The 17,781-nt window shown below is 45.5% G+C and overlaps 1 protein-coding gene across 1 annotated transcript in view; it reads left to right on the forward strand.

Moving 5' to 3' along the window:
- The window catches only part of MLLT3 (MLLT3 super elongation complex subunit), a 659,507-nt gene that overhangs the window by 224,977 nt on the left and 416,749 nt on the right, over window positions 1–17,781 (forward strand). The window lies entirely within an intron of this gene.

Consider the following 17,781-nt stretch of genomic DNA (forward strand, 5'->3'; position numbering starts at 1 on the left):
AGGGGTGGGTGGGTATTGTTTCTTGACCTTTTTTTTCTGTTTACTCGAATGGATCTGAGATATTGTTGAATATGAACACTGAATACAGCAACCCCGAGGATAGGCATGTCAGAGGGGAGGAGGAGGGCTATTTTCTCCAGCTAGGTGGGGAGATAACACTCTCCCATCCATTTAAGATGTCTACGGATAATTGCTTACACAGTATTATTACATCGCAGCCTGACCCCAGGGTTGTCAGCATCAGGGCTGTGTCACTCTTGATTACGTTCGCCACTGACCTAAGATCCTTCTGCGGCCGGCCTACGGGTTGTAGGCCTAGAGCTGTGTATGACTGATGTAATGACAATAAAGGTTTTTTTTTTTTTTTTTTTTGGAACGTAAGAGTTTTATTAGCATTTGTCATCATTACACAATTATTCGCCTCCATCCCACTGGCCGGCTTCGCAACATTTACATGTCTGGTAATCGCGTTTTACACAGCTATTCAGCCGACAACCAGCGGTCCGGCGGCGTAGTACTCGAAAATTAGCATACATCAGGTCATTTTTATTACGGAGTAATATTAATCTCTTACTTTTTATATTTTATAAACAAAACTTCAACCCTTTGAATCACTGGTTCGGAGAACCTATTTCCCGACTTCCCTGCTTGTTTACAGTATCCCTCAGGCGGACCTTCCCTGTTCCCATCGGTCAAGTCTATGCGCTGATCTGCCCCCCCGTAAGACGCCCTCTGTTGTAGTGTTTGCCGGCGAGCCCCCATGTCCGCATTCATCACCACTCACTCGTCCGACTCCTCATCATCCGAACTGTCATTATCATTTTCAGCCAGCGGTTCACATATGTCTCCCCGGTATTTATTCCAGGGTGTCCACACTGCATTCCATTTGCGTGGGTTAGCCCTCTTTTCATACACCGCCCTCTCAGTCACCATAATCGTATCCATATTCCTGCACCACTGGCCTAACGTCGGAGTCTCCACTGCCCCCCACTTCTGGGCTATGTCCCGTTTAGCTACCATGTAGCCCACCTTCGCCCATACCTGACCCTGACGTGTCATGTCCGTCGGTCCCCAAATATGTAGTAACGCCATACGGGGGTCTGGAACCAGTGGTATTTCAAGTGTCTGTGAGATGGTGCGAATTACACGTCTCCAATAGTCTGAGATCCTAGGGCACTCCCAAAGTGTATGCAGGTAGGTACCCTCCCCACCACAACCTCTCAGGCAATTCGGGTGTTCCGCCCTTTGTAATTTATGTAGGGTTGTCCTTGTGAAGTATATTCGGTGAAGGACCTTCAGTTGTACCAGGCGAAACCTTGCTGAGATGCCCGCCTCCCTCGGGGACGCCAGCCCCGAATTCCAGTCTGTGTCATCCATGTCGCCCAGTTCCTCCCCCCATTTCTCTCTCAACTTGATTAACGGGTCAGGCATATTGTGTAGTAGCTTACGGTAAGTGAGGGAAGAGGCGCCCGTTTGCATGTATTCTGTCAGCAGTCTGTCTTCCAAGGGAGACGACTCTGGGACTGTAGTCCCTGCTGGTATGGCGGTCATTAGGGCATGTCGAATTTGGATATATCTGTACGTTTCGTTGGCGCCTAGTTGATATGTCTGCTGGAGGTGGGATAACGGGACTACACCATCCGCAGTCCACATGTCTCCCACTGTAGATATTCCTATGTTGTCCCAAGCGGTGAAACCTTTCGTGTGTCTTAGGTTCCCCAGTGCCCTGGTGTCCCACAAGGGTGTCAGCTTCGTTATAAGTCCCCTCCATTTAAGCTTTGTTTGCGCGCTGTGCCAGATCGCCACTGTATGTTTGGTCGGCCCCAGTAGCTTTCCCACCATCCCCTTATTATACAGCGGTGCAAGTAAGCTTTGTGTGCCTAGCTGAGATCTATCTTCCAGGTAGGCCGGGTCGTCCTGTGGGGCATGTAACCAATAATTAATGACCTTAAGCTGCGCCGCCCAGTAATACAGCTGTATATTGGGCAGGGCTATCCCGCCGTCATACCAACTTCTGATGAGTTTATTAGAGGCGGTCGCTCGCCCCATAATAGGCTGTTCACCACTGCAGTCACCTGCCGTAGATAGTCCGGGGACACCACGCTCGGGGCGTTCTCCAATACATATAGGAAACGTGGTAGTGCCATCATTTTATACAACGCAGCCTTCCCGAGCAACGTCAGTGGAAGGGTCTTCCAGTGACTAACGTCTCCCTTCAGTCTATTCAATGGGGGCAGTAGATTCCTTTCATAAAAGGCCGCAGCGTCCTGTGTAACGTGTATACCCAAGTATTTGAATGAAACGTCCGCCGTCTGCAGTGTGCATTCAGGTGGCAGTTCAGGGGGAGGTCCCCTCAACACGTACATGACAGATTTAGTCCAGTTTATCTTATAGCCAGACGCCCGACCATGCGCCTCGCACATTGCCAGGAGTACTGGAATTCCCCTCTCAGGGTCTGTGAGGTAGACCAGCATATCGTCGGCGTACAAGGAAATTCTATCTTCCCAGTTGTCTCCCCACACGATCCCTCTGAGCAGTGGAGTGGTTCTAAGGACCGCAGCTAGCGGTTCCAGGACCAGTGCGAATAGTAACGACGAGAGCGGGCATCCCTGCCTCGTCCCTCTGTTCAGTGTTATCTCCCGGGAGACATGCCCATTCGCCGTAACTCGTACCACCGGATCGGTATACAGGAGCTGGATCCAGGAAATGTACTTAGGGCCAAAGCCCATATGAGCTAGAACTGCAAAAAGGTAGCGCCACTCCACCATATCGAATGCCATCCTAGCGTCAAGCGACAGGATGGCCGTCGCTTCAGTCAACAGCGAGGCCCTAGCTATCACACCGTGAACTCTCCAAAGGTTCAACGCTGTACTCCTGTGTGGCATAAAGCCCGATTGATCCGGGTGGATCAGCTGGGCAAGATGCGGCATCAGTCTGGTGGCCAGTAGCTTTGCTAGTATTTTGGCCTCTACATTGAGAAGTGATATCGGGCGGTAGGACCCGCATTCCTCCGGTGGTTTGCCCGGCTTCGGGATTGCCACAATGATGGCCTGTCGCGGGGCAACGCCCCCCTAGCCAAGCTGTCTCCGTACATAGCCAACAAGTGTGGGCTCAGCGTTTCCGACATCGCCTTACACCATTCGATCGGAATGCCGCTGGGGCCTGCAGCTTTTCCCGAGCGTATCTTAGTAATGGCCTCTTGCACTTCTTCTATCGTAAAGTCAGACTCAAGTTCAGCCACTGCGTCCTGCGACAACGTCGGCGTTGGCACGTCTTGAAGCGCTGCTACCGCTAATCCTTCAGTGACACCAGTTGCCGGGGTATATACCTCCTGGAAGTAGTCCGCCAGTAGTCCTACAATCGCCGCAGGACGTGTGTGTGTGTGTATCCTTCTGCGTCCCTCAACTGCAATATGTGCCTGGCTCCTCCCCCCTTTTTTTTTTCCAACCATGCCAAGAGCTTACTGGCCTTGTCCCCAACATCATATATTGTCTGTGCCGTCGTCGCAATGTGTTCTATGGCCCTCCTCTTTAAGTGGTCTGTGTGGAGTCGTTGACTTAGTGTCAGTGAGTGCAGGGTGGCTGCCGATGGGTCTAACATGTGTGCCTCGTGCGCCTCCGCTAGGCTCAATTCAAGTTGCGTGGCCTCTCTCGCCTGTGTGCGCTTGTATCCCTGTATGGTCGATATGGCCTGTCCCCTCAGGACTGTTTTATATGCTTCCCATATGATCGTGGGGGATTCCACCGATGCGATATTTTCAGCAAAATATTGCCGAGTCGCCTTTTTCAGCTCCTTCCTTATCGCAGGGATCGCTAGATATCCCGGGCGCAGCTGGTACATTCTCTTATACGCCCTCTCAGGACATGACAGTGTAAGGATCACGGGTGAGTGGTCAGATATCCCCCTAGGCCTAATTTGTATGTCATCTATGGTAAGGCGACCCTCCCCCAGTGTGAAGAAGTAGTCAATGCGGGAAAGGCTATTGTGTGTCGCCGAGTAATAGGTATATTGCTGCTCATTGGGGTGCATGCTCCGCCATATATCCATCAAACCCTGTGCTTCTACGAATTCGCTGAATCGGGAGGGAGCCGGGGCTCGCGCCCTTACTGGGAACCTGTCCTGTGTATTATGTATGACTGCGTTGAAATCCCCCCCTATGATCACGTCCCCTTCCGGAAGGTCCAATAGGAACCTCCTCAATTCAGGGAATGCTATGTTGTGCAGTGCTGGGGGGATGTAGACCGAAACTATAGTCAGCGGTTTCCCTTCCCATTGACCACACGCCGCCGCAAATCGGCCTTGGTCGTCCGTTTTCGTGGCGTGAAGCAAGAACGGGGCCGATTTCCGCATTAGGATTCCCGTTCCTCTCGATCCCGAGGTGAAGTCTGAATGTACTATCATATGATAGCCCTTCCTGTTCAATGCCTGGCTCGTAGTTCCCACTAAATGAGTCTCTTGGAGGAGGACCAAGGCAGGATTCACTCTCCTAATACCCTGTACCACTAGACCCCGCTTAATTTTTTTTCCCAGCCCCCGTACGTTCCGGGACATGAGCTGCAGTGGCGCCACTGGTGCCATTCGGGGGTCTAACCCTGGGGTGTCTGTCTGCGCATCACTTGCCATGGAATAGTGTGAGGTTGTGCATTCTTGTCCGCTACTAGGGGATCCCCAGAGGAGCACAGGAATAGGACAGTGTGTTCGCGTGCTCCAAACTTGCACCTTGTACTTCTGCTGTGATTCAAATCGTCAAGTAACAAAAACCCAAATGTTGAGTTATAAACTTCCAAACCCACCCCCCCTGAACTCCCCCCCCACCCTGCCCTCCAGCCACACGGACTCGAAACTGCCCGCCCCCCCAACTCAGCAGAGTGCTTAGCCCCTAACCCAAACAGTATACTTGCTCGTTGAGGTGAGGAATGCCCCGTAATCGGCGGCCTCTCATACTCTCCCCGGGGGCCTTCCGCTCGATGTCCAATGGCAGTCTCTCAGGCAGTCATCTCGCGCTGCAAATGACTTTCATTGTCGGGTGGATCATTGTCCCGTTCCTGGGTCTGCCTCCGCCCTCTCCGTCACTGGTGAGTGGTCCCTTTCGGCGTGGTCAGGAGTGCGCGAGCCCGCGCGACCCCTGGTATCACGGTCGCCTTGTGTCTTGCCCGCCTTCCGGTGCTGGGAGGCCGGCCTCCACCCTTCAAGCCACTCCCGTGCCATCTCAGGGGTGTCAAAAAACCAAGTTTTGTTTTCTGCTACTATCCGCAATCTAGCCGGAAAGATCATAGAGTACGGAATGTCTCGTGCCCTCAGGTCTTTTTTAACGTCAAGGAACGTTCTCCTGCGACGGGCAACCTCTGCCGTGTAGTCCGGGAAGAAGGCAAGTGTCGCATTCTGTATTTTGATCGGGGGGGACCTCCGGGCTGCCTGTAAGATGGCGTCTCGATCACAAAAGTTAAATATGCGCGCCAGAATGGGTCTCGGAGGCGCTCCCTGTTTTTGTCTGCCCCCTGGAACTCTATGCGCCCTTTTCACCGAAAAGAACGTGGACAATCCCTTGGGTTTCAAGTCTTTTTTGATCAGATCTTCAACGAATAAGTCCGTCGCTTCAGTGCCCTCCGATTCCGGAACTCCCAGGATCCTTATGTTGTTCCTCCTCAAGCGCCCTTCCTGATCGTCCAGCTTTTCTTTCAGTGCTCTATTTTCTGCCGTGACCCGTTCCATCGCCGTCTGTAGTTTCGACACGTCCTCCACTAGCGATTTCGTGACTACCTCCAGTGAGCCCACTTTCTCCGATATTTTATGGAGATCAGCTCTGAGTAGTGTAATCTCCGTGGAGATAGAGCCAACTGTGGTTTGCACCTGTGTCAAAGTGCGCATAACGTCATCCAGCGTCGCCTTCGGTCCCTCGCCGTCCCCATCCGCTGATTTTCGGCCGGATTGCCTTCCCTCCGGAGGCGAGGACGCTCCCTTACCGCATGCGTATTTCTCGAGGCGTGCTTGTGCCGTGCCCCCTCTGGTCCCTTTCCCCGCCATTTTGTCGTGCAGTGCGGTGTTCGGCTTTCTTGAGTTTCTCAGCAGACGCAGTCTTGTTGGGCTCGCACCCCGAGTGCTGCTCCCCGATGTTTGTCCCACCGAACACGGGATGATGGTCTTGGCGTTGGAGTCCGATCTGTCCGTACAGTATTATAGCCACATGCAGAGGTATCGTTCTAGGGATGCCTCTATACTCTCCTTTCAGGCTTATATCAAGGCTCAATGTCCAATGCCTGTCTATCCGGGTTGTGTGTCTGATGTTGCGCCGTGCGGAGAGCTAGGCGTCTGTGTGCGGAGCGATGGGACTTTGCTGTGCCTGTGAGTCGGCCTTCCTTGCGCTTCGATACCACACCGCTGCTCAGTTACCGGCGAGAGCGTGCGGCGACACCGGCAGATTGGGCGCACCCTCCGTGTACTTTTGGCAGGCTCATTCGCCCTTCCCCCTGCGCTAGGGGACCTTCGGCCGACGCCCGCTTCAGGCTATGCGCTGTCTGTGCGGCGGGACTCACCTGTTCGCACTTGTCCCCCTCCCTCTGAGCCGAGGGCTTCCCGCGTGGTGACCACACGCCCTCGCCTCTGATGTCGATCCTCAAGTGCGGTGAGCGCGACGCTCTGGTAGCGACACTCTCGAAGTCCTGGGCTCTTCGTCTTGCAGCAATCTCCGCCGCCCTCACCGCCCTGGGCAGCTCCCTCTCGTGTCGGAGTCCCGGCGCTAGTCCGGCTGTGTCCTCCGGTCGGTTCTCTGTTCGGCGCTGCTCCATTTCCCGGCGATTCGGCACTTCCGGTCTGGCCAGCCCACGCACCTTCAACTTCCTGCCGGGATACTCAGGCACTCCAGCCCCTGGATTCAGCGCGCCACGTAGGCCGTGCCGTTTTTCCGAGATTACACCACTGCTCGGATCACAATCTCCACCGGAGTCTCTGCCTTCGGTTCCGCCCGGTCTCGGGCTTCCGGTACACCCCGAAGAAGGCCTTTAGTCACACGGATGACTGGTCGGATTTAGGGAGAGGCCGCTCTATTCACGGAGCTCGTCCTCTAAGCTGCCGCCATGCTCGACCGCAAGCCACGCCCCCGACAATAAAGGTTTTTGAAAAAAAAAAACATTTACTTACGGACAACATTATATCAAAAGTAATACTTTCTGCAAAACCAGCTAATTACCTGTTTATTGAATGTGACTCATGTGCCCGTGTTATTCGTTACACTTCTACACCGCTTGTACTACCTGTTGTCCTTTTGCTTGTCTCTTTGAAGCCTAGCATTGCTCTACTTCCTACATGTCTACTGGTCTACGAGGTCTAATCTCCCTCAAATTCTGTCCCCCTGTGCTACCTTATTTACATATTTTCGCAGAGACATGTTCTCACTATGCGGGGCTGTAACTTCCTATTTCTGGTGTGTCCAATTCTATTTGACTATTCTACTGAAGCTCATGTCTACTTCCTTACCTCAGGTCATAGCTCTATTTACGTTTTCTATTCTACTAGCTTAGGCCTGTATTTCTCCTTTGATATGTACATCTGTACACAACTTTCTGCTAATACGTCCATTGACATGAGTGGGCCTTCTTCATTTTCTACATTTATTATAACATTCGCCCCTTTGGTTGATTTTTCAACTATTTCTTCACTTTCCCTTTTGCTTGTAGTTATTCAGGTGTATACATTGTCCTCAACGGCCTGCATTTCATTGACCAACTTATTAGTGAACATCAACTTAACTTCTGACTAACCCTTTTGCATCTCTATCACTATTATGTCACTATCTGGATGACACAGAACATCAAGAGCAATATCACAAGAACAGGCAACAATACCTTAAATAGTCCTGACATCCAGGGTGGTACCCAAGTGAACCACCCTGCAAACCATTAGTTGGGGCACCTCTTTCGTCCACCATTTTCTTTTGCAAAGAATGCAGAACTTATCTGGGAGTGTTCCGTTGCTGGCGTCATTGGCTGGTATACATGTGCAACAGACTGTTTGAATATTGGCACATACTCCTCCTTCGAAACCCGTCCTTAAGTCCTACACATATCTATGCTGCATAATCTTTACTCTCATCGCTCTCAACTCTTCCTTGGTCGCGTTGAAGCAGTCTACAGTGGCATTAATGGACTTCATTAACAACCCAACGGGTTATGTGAAGCCAAAGTGCAATTGCTTGTGCTACCATATTACTCTGCAGCTCTCTTCCTCCGATGATGGTGCAGCAAGGTCTTTGGATGGTTTATGGGATGATCACGCAGTTCAGAGATATTGACTCTTTGAATCACCAGGGCGGGAGTGTGCACAGTGACCAAAGAGCAGATTCCTTTCCATCCTTTAGAAAGTCGCGTATACAGCATCTCACCACAGTTCCAGTAAAAATGTATTAGGCTGGAAGTGCCCCATTGCATGTTGGCATATCTTGTGACATTGCAATTGATGTTCTTTCTCACCTGGACTGTTCCATTTCCCCTGAATCACAAAAGAAAAAGTGGGTTTTCTACCTGCTCAAAGAATTGTAGGCGTTTCTACCCAAGTTAGTCTAGATATATTCTCATCCCACAATGCCTGACACCTTTGTCTTGTGCTATTATCAGTCTGATTCCCTTCCCATAAAGAAAGGGTCCTGTGCCCAAATGTTGTGCGTTGGTGCCAATGACAACGTATGCTGATCCATTTACCCAGAAATATGGCCTGTCCTGACAGTCGTGGGGCCTGGGTGTAGCGGGGTAATTCTTGCAGAAAAGCGTAGGTCGGGATACCCCTAAAAATCCCTGCTCTAATATTTTAACTCCAAGTTGTATTCTTGTACCTGATAATCCCTATTTTAGCCATTGCATCTAAATTACCTACTAGCTCGTTGGGGTCTGTTAGGTAATTCATTACATCTGTAAACTATTTCTCATATTGCGTGGTTTTTACTAGGAATGTTCCCTGTTTGACCTGCAGTGGTTGCACCTGCGCCCGTATTCTAAAAAGGAAAAGATTTAACAGACACATGGTAATATTTGGGGGTACCTCCATGGACGAGTGTAACCTATCGGTGGTGTGTAGAATGAAAGAGCAAACAAGGCAAGAGGAATTAGAAGTTTGCGTACTTATCTCTATGATATGCTGATACCACATATTATTTAATAAGCCAGCATGAATACTATGGGATATATTTTTCTGTTCAGGTCCTGCTCTCTGCAAGCACATAATACTATTACTTAATCCCATACATGAAGTAAAATACCATTTCAATGAAGCCATCAGTATAAGAAGACATAAATGCAGTGGAGGTACTCATCGTCACTGAGAAGGGGCGGCTGTACTTGGATCCTTCCATTGTTGGACACAATTCTGCACATAGACTTGTTGGCCAACGGGTATTTGACTGGTCTGCTGGGCTGAGGTGGTCTTTTCCATTTGCATTATCTGTTTAGAGTAGAAATTGACAGATTTCTCTAACTCAGGCAAATAATTTTATCCTCTAAAACTTCAGCTGTCTTATGGGGGTTCTGTCTTTTGCCTCACTATAGTTAAAGGGGTGGGCATGGAAGGTCCTGTAACTATTTGATGTGTTAATGGTGATCACTTTCTGGCTGATTTCTGAGGGACTACAAAGCCAGTGGTAGGCAGTACAGCCATTTCTTTTGCAGAGTAGCACATAATTTGCTTATTTTATTCTTGAGGAGGCCGTTCAGGGGCTTCACCATTCCATTACTGTGGGGGGTGATAAAAAGGTGTCAGTTTAGGTTATCTTTCTTAGGTCGGTACAAATAGTGTTGAATTTTGAATTGACAAAATGGGGTCCGTTATCAGAGCGGATCGCTTCTGCCATGCCCATCTCGGTATCATTTCTGTTCTCAAAAAATTGCCTGCTGCTTTAGAATCGTTATGTACACAGGGTCCTGCCTCAATCCATTGTGAGACTAGACAAACAACTACTATAAGATACCTGTAATAGTGGCATCTCTCTATCGTGTCGACAAAATTGTAGATTTTTAAATGGACCTGTTGGGTGTGGTATCATTGTGGTTATTACCTTCAAGGTTGGCTTGGGACTATACTGTTGTCATATGGTACATTCTGCAATATACATAGAGATTTTTAAATAGTTGTAAAATAAGCCAATCTTCCTGTAATGTAGCAAGAAGATACTCTTTTGCGGTATGTGCTGGGAGGTGTCGTTGCTGTAGAATCATATACAACAGAGCTTATGGCATTACTGGCTTGCCGGTAAACGAAATCTGTTGGTGACTGAATGCAACGTGTCTGTTCCCACAACTCCCTTTCATGTGGTAATGCTTGTTCTTGCAATCACGCAAATGTAATTTTGCTGTCTCTGTTTATGGGGATGGTAATTCCGCAGCATCCTGTTGCCTGCTTGTCTTCATATCAAAAGTGTGTTCATCACATTGATTGTATTTGAGGCTGCTTAAACTGCTTGTTCTGCTGCCTAATCTGCTAGAGAATTACCCCTAGAGATAAGGTTCTGCTGAGTGGTGTGCCCTGCGCACTTTATCACTGCTGTGTCAAAGGTTTTTAGTAACTGTGCCAGTAAATCTTTATGCATCACAGGGGATTCATGAGATTTAAGAAATCCCCTCCTGTCCAATCTGTGAATGTTCAGTGCTGGTCAAAAAAGAGCGCTTGCTCTTCAGGACTCTTCCGAGAAGATTGACCAGTACCTCAGGGGAATATAACCAAGATCCTTCAATCTTCTTCAAGTCTCCTATTGTCTTGTTCATTGATCCAGTAAAGGGAACCCTTCTGACAGTCGCAGAAAACCCTTGTGTGTCCATTGACTTGTGAGAAAGTGATAGTGTTCCTTCCTTTATTCAAGATTAAGTGGCCGCAGTATCGATTAAAAACATCTAGGGGAAACCTTCTATGGCTACCGTTACAGTGGGTTCCTCATCTGATCTGTGAGTTACCGAGAGCATTGGAGACATAATGGTTGTCTGTCGGCTTTCTCATTGTGTCTAACTATTGGTTGGTGTCCTTCTGCACATCTGTGTTGTGTGGAAAAGGAGATACCTCCTTGTACAGTCACTCCTCTCATCTGGATCTGCGTTTGTCCTCCTGTAGTATTTCCGGTACCCTGTGGCATATTCTGTGCCATTTGCCCCTGTTGTGCAGTCCACTGGACCTGAGGAACCTGCGCTTGTTGTTGAGTAGCCCATTCCATCTGTTGTGGCATAATCTGCCTTAGCGAAGTTAACCATCCCTGCGCTTGCTCATCGTTCCTTTTCGCTCCACCTTCCGTTGCAAATTACCTATATTGCCACAATAATAACACTGTTGTTCAGCCCTTTATACTCCTTTTCTTTTTCCCTGCACTGGCCCTTGGACTCTTGAAAAACCACCTTGTCTCTTCCCTATGTTACTTACTATCTGTCCTTCTGGTGCCTGCACATGCGCTGGTGTTGACAGCCATTTGTGGTGCTGCTACAAGCTCCCCTTCTGTGCTTGGTTTTTAAGTTTCTTTTGCATCAACTTAACTGTAGCTCTCTCTACCTGCTCTGTTCTTTCCTTGTCTCTTTATTTTTTCTGCTTTAAATAACGTATTATATGGTCTTGTATTTCTAGTCATGGTTTAGCCTCTATTCCTACTACTCAGTCTAGACTTGCTTGCATATCTGAGTACAGGCCCCATTTCAATACGTTATAAAATGTTACATTTCCTCCAGTGTTTTCCCATTTGCATACTACTTCCTGTATCCATAGTTCTTTCATTCTGATGATGAGTTCTGTAATTTCTTCAGTCCGTTTTATACTCTCTGCTATTAGGGCTCCAGTGTCTTGCCTGTCTATGTATGTCTTCCGAAGAGCATCACAGACATGTTGATGGATATTTTTGAAGGATGACCCGTCAGACTGTGTGTTTATCAATGTTATTTGAGGGAATCTTGCTCTGGTAAAAATGGTATTTACTTTGTCTCCCACCAGAGAACTTAACTCTCCTGTTTCACGTCCAGCCAAAATAGTATTTCTTGAAGTGAGAACTGAATTGTTTGCCCTTAGTCATAGGTGTGGGACATAAGAATACCATAGCATTACCTTTACAGGGTCACCTGCTCAGCCCGAAGGGAGCCGTTAAGGGTGAAAGTAGAATTGTCTTGTGTATGAGCGTACTCTCATGGCCTCCCCTGTAGTATGCCCACAAAATATATATTCAGGCTCTATTCTATGTTCTGATGCTGTTGTTTGACTGGAAAAAAAGGGGTATTCACTGCAAGAAATGCACTGTAATTATTAACCTTCCAGTGCCAAATTAGAATGCTTTCATATCACGATTTCAGTTGCTCCCATAGACAATGCTCTTTCTAGGTTTTCCAGCCGCAAACAAAAAAAACTAAACTTTTATCAAAGAAATCTACTGGTAATTTTACATGTTAGTCAGCTCATTGGCTTCTTTTTTCCTCTGTGGTGTATGGTTTTTTCCTTGGTATTTAATTATTTTTTCATAAGTTTATTTATAAGTTGTGAAATAACAAAACTAACAGCAAGTGGCAGCTATCCCATTTACATAATTGAAAGAGACAGAGTCCCAATAAGCACCTACTGATTCCTCACCACCACCTCATAGCCATCCCCAAAAGTGATGACTCCAAATCTAGAATAAAAGCATTTTCTGCTGCACCTACATAAGATTTCAGGAATGCCACAGAAAACTCCTCAATCAGCACTTTTCTTCATTTCCCTCCCCTGGATATTCAATGAAGACACTACTGATAGCGCTAAAGTTTCTAAAACACTTTACATGACACTTTTACCGATTTAAACACACAAACCTGAATGTGCACATTGCACAAAATGAGTGAAGGGATACAGCAATAGATACGAGTGAAATAAAAGTGAGTTTGAAAGTGGTAGAAAAGAAGAACATTGCTAAACAGTTGGAACGCTTATTGATAGATTTTCATAACCAGATTACTCATGAAAATATATTTTACTATTCATGTACGGATGAAAAACAATGAATCTAATGAAGAGGCCTAACCGTTCTATTACCTTTTATTGCAAATGCATTATAAATAGATTGTAGTGCAATTATGTGACAAAAGTACTTAGTAAATTGAAACTTACAGCTGTGATAGTAGCGACCCTAATAATTATAAAAATTTGGAAAATACTTAAGCACAATGGTTTTTAAGAAACATTTACATGTATGAAGGTTGAAAAATGGTGGCAGCGGGCCATAGCTAATGATAGTCAATTTCATGTAATAATACATTGGTGAAACATTTATTATCTTCTTACTATGAAATTGTGATTCGATCCATTATATTTGCTTTCAATAGAGTTTAAAGCTTATGTATGCATTTCAAGATTTACACATGTTCTTTCTTGAGCTACAAATGTTCCCTTAGCAAGCATAATACATCATTGGATTTCTGCAAATGTTGCATTATTTGTTCTGTGCATGTTTCATCTTACATACAAAGGACATTCTTTCGAAGTTCACTGTGAGATGGCTTGTTGGGAAAATCAACTCTAACCCAATGCCAAAGTCTGTTACATTGTATATTTCTTACCATTGACAAACCTTTGAGGCCCGGAATGCCATGTCGTTCACATGAGCTGCTTGGGAAAAAATGCAGGAGCAACTAAAATGTATTTGGTGACAACATACGTAAACAAATCAAACGTTGGACTGACTAGTGGAGTGATACCACGCCATTAAGGTTTCATAATGACTATAAAAGAAGAAGCCCCAAAGAAGGGGCAACGCAGCACTATCATTTTTCTTTCGATGGAGAATGGAACTCTTTTCCTGTAATTTTATAATTGTCCTTTAAATCTCTCTTGTACTGGCTTTTTGATGAGTCAGCTGCTTTTATTCAGTTGACCTGGAATCCTTCTTTGCTGAACTAACTGATTATTGCTTTATTTCCCCTTTTTGCCAATGCTCATGCTCTCGCCATGAGAGGACTTTAAAATTGATTCCTTTTACTCCTTTGCTTTCAATCTTAAGATGCTGTTAAAGAGAATAAAGCTATCCTTCTGCCTTTAATGGTGGTAGGAATCTGTAACCTCGCATCAGATGTTTATTTAAACCATCCTCTTTGGATTTGAACCTCTAAGTGTGTAGTCTTGTACTACATACTTTAATATTCTTGACTGAGATGCTTAAGAAATTGCTTATCTGTATTGATTTTGGAACATTAATACAATAACTGAACTATCTAAATTGTCTGAGTCTATTATTGGGTCCTGATGTTCGGTATTTGAAACTGAGCTAAATTGCTCTTTTGATCTAAATGTGTTGTAAGGAGAATCAGCAAATCTTTTCAGAATATCAGAATATCAGGTTGTTTCTTTTATTCTGAGTTGAAGTGGCAGAGTTTCTAATGTGTATCGTTCTAGTTAGACTAATTTTTTTAGGAGGTTGAGTCGCCCTATTGCAATGCTTCATTTTTACAATATGGTACTGAGAGTAGTGTATTTAAACCTCATTTCAAAACATGTGAGTTAGCCACTAAATAATGGTCCTGATTGGGTGGCTACCCTAGTGTCTTTGGACATCTTAATTCCCACCCCTCCTATCGGTGGAAAAAGATCCATCAGAGGACAATTTGCCTCTATTGCAAGGGCAATGCTGTGAACCGTCTAGCTGTAGGGGACCCAGTACAGTTAGAGGGACAAATGAGTAAGTAGTGATTTGAAGGTTAAACCTAAAATTATTTATACAGCTTACTCTGGATCACTACAATAATCTCCGGGGTGGTAGTCATACTGTGTTTGATATTCCCCGAAACAAGTATTTCAATAGTGACTTCCGCTTTCCCTCAATTTTAGATGGTTCCCACTGATGTTCCTACCAGATGTTCTGTCGCCGAATGTTTTAGAGCCTAATATGCAATTTCCACCCATTTCTCATTGCAGCTTTTTAAATAACAGAATGTATTGGTCTGTATTACGATTTTGAAATATTTCTGTTTTAGGATCTCCCATGAGTGGCACTGTTAAATCCATTAAACTGATTACTTATGGTTTGGTATATTATCTTTCTCACTTGCATGTGAGTAGATAGTTCTCTGCCCTGGTATGGAATGTAATAGTAATGTATTTTAAAAATATTGTACAGTTTTGAAAAATTCCCAAAAAAGGACAAGACGTTTTGTTGGCTTTTCTGATGGAAGGATATATTGAAGGAAAATTAATGTTTGTGGTTTTAACAAATATTTATACATCATTCCTATTTAAATGTTGTTAGTTGCTCTCCTATAGCCTATAGATTGGTTTTCTATTGGATAAATGCTGTTTGTATGGCTAATAGGAAGTTTCATTATCTTTAACACACCGCTTACCATTTAGACAATTTATACTTTTGATAAAGATTTGCTTCAGCTAACTGTTATGGGCTGGTTCCCAATCATTACAGCCAGCACAATCGGTCATATGGTCAATGACCCATTATAGATTGTGAAAAAATTGAAAGTATAGTATTAGTATCGATTATTTCACACTACATCAATTGTTTGCAATTGTCCCACTGTCTATCTTTTGTGATAGTCCTTAAACGCAGTATTACTTTAAAAAGAATTGTGTAATATCTAGAAACTTGAGAAGTAAACTTAAAACCCCATTTGGCAAAAAGGCTAGATATTTGAAAGACGCATGCTTGGGGTGTGTAGGAATAACAATTTTGGGAGATAAGTCTTCTCATTTACAAAGACCATGTTAATCATTAACCGATATGGTAGGTGACTTTTCAAAGAAATTCATGAAGTATACAGTAAAAGAATCTGTTTTGCTCATCTTACTGCATTTGGGTCTGATGTGGTGTGAGTTATATGAACAGGGTATTTTTTCAAGCAAAAGGATGATAGGAGCGATACGTTTTTCAAGCATAAGAATGACAGTCTGATCTAATGCGAAGTACAAGAAGCATTGGCATAGCCAATAGGTCTCGCCTTTGGGACCCTATAAGTGTTTAGCCAATAAAAAACATCAAAGTTTGGGGTAAATCAATGCGTGCATTGAGGATCTCCATATAGGATGTTACAAGCAATCAAAGGCAGTGCTATAATGGGCAGTTCCTCTCTGATTTCGAGTCCCTGCACTTCTTTTATTTGGAGCACTTCTCAGCACTGCTGCGAGCTGTGGCATTTCTCAGGAGCAAATGGGTGCTTTGTAAAGTGCGTCCCTGCACTTCCATATTTGACTAAAAACCCTGATCACAGGAAAAAAAAGGCTCACATTCAGAATAAGGGATCAATGTTATTATTACAACAGGGGGGCAGGTCCTTGCATAAAGCGGTTCCCTGACGTAACCGTAAAAGATGTGACAATATTTTATGTGCAACAGAATATGGAAAAATTCAGGCTTGCGGAAAAGGTTAGTATCAGCCCAAATTAGATAAGACCCGAGTGTTTGTAGGTTACGATGATGTTGAGAAGCAGGCACCCCAGAGCAGAAATACAAATTCCAAACCTGCCTTAAGGCTCCTTTGGGCCTAAAATGAGTTTAACTTGGTGTAGTCGCTCCTTGCTCAAGATTTTTTTGAGTTGGCACTTTCAGGGGCCCCTAAAGTCTGGGTCTCTCCAGCCAATAAACAGAAATGACAGAGGGGAACAACAGAAGAACATGGCAAGAGAACTAGAGAGCAAGGCAGACACACAAACACACAGACACTGCAACAACCACAGACAGATTTAGATAGAGGGAACAGGGATATACCAAGAACAACAACAGAGGAGAGGCCAGAAAAAGGAACCAGCATTGGGATAGCCAATAGGTCTCGCATTTGGGGCCTTATAAGTGTTTAACCATGCAACAGTTGTTGCACCAAAGATATTGTGCGGCATAAATAAATACTTCTAAGGTCCCAAAAGCGAGACCTATTGGCTATGAGTACTAATAACAGAAACCGCAAAATACAAGATGGGCGACACACTATGCTAAGCACAGATTTTTAGCAAATGTGTTTTTAAGCCACGTGCTTAATTACATTGGCCACGCCCCTTTGAGACCCCCCCCAGTTTTTTCAATCCACTTAAAGCCCTGCAATGCACGTATAGAGTGAAGCAAAAAACACAGCAACAATCGCTACCATCCACTGCAGACAGAGTGAAAAGGCTTTGTTATATTGTATTAGAGCTCGTCCTGATAGGCTGGATTATGCACATCTTTGATGTACCTAAGGTTCCATGTTAGTGATGTCATTGCTGCTTGGTGACAGTTGGGCCAGCTGCGTCTGGCAGGGATCGTTTGGGGTTCTCCTAGAATAAACTTCCATCTGAAGGTTAAATACTATTTATTGGCTTTATTTCCGTACAACATTTTTGCCGACGCTGTCCAGACATGGCAAAGCTAAAGGAGATAATGTGACCCTGAACGCAGAGACGAATCAACGTGTGTGGGCTGCTCTCGGAAAGGAGAGTCAAGGCGTGCTGTCACGGAGGCTACATGACGCAGTGAGAGGAGTGTGGCGATCTCGTTAAATGAGTAAGAGCTGTGCTGTGTAATTATTCCCTGAGAAGATCAAAGGTCAATGCGAATCATTGTGAAACTGCACAAGTAAGCGAACTTCATTTAAGTATTGCGGCAGTGGTGTGGATAAATATCGCAATCTGCCTGATTTCGGATAAATTGGAAATGGTTTCAGCGAGTTAAAAGAAATGAGGGTCACTGTTACATTGCGCGAGGCACAGTTAGCTTCAGGAACAAGTTTGCCGACAGTACTGCGTTTGAGTCCTTTAAAAAACGTTAGTGCGTAGTTAAGGCATCACACAGAGCGCACTTGAACTGAATTCATTTTTCAATGATGAAGATCG

Source organism: Lissotriton helveticus, chromosome 2_1 (genome assembly GCF_964261635.1).
Source record: "Lissotriton helveticus chromosome 2_1, aLisHel1.1, whole genome shotgun sequence".
Classification (NCBI taxonomy): Eukaryota; Metazoa; Chordata; class Amphibia; order Caudata; family Salamandridae; genus Lissotriton; species Lissotriton helveticus.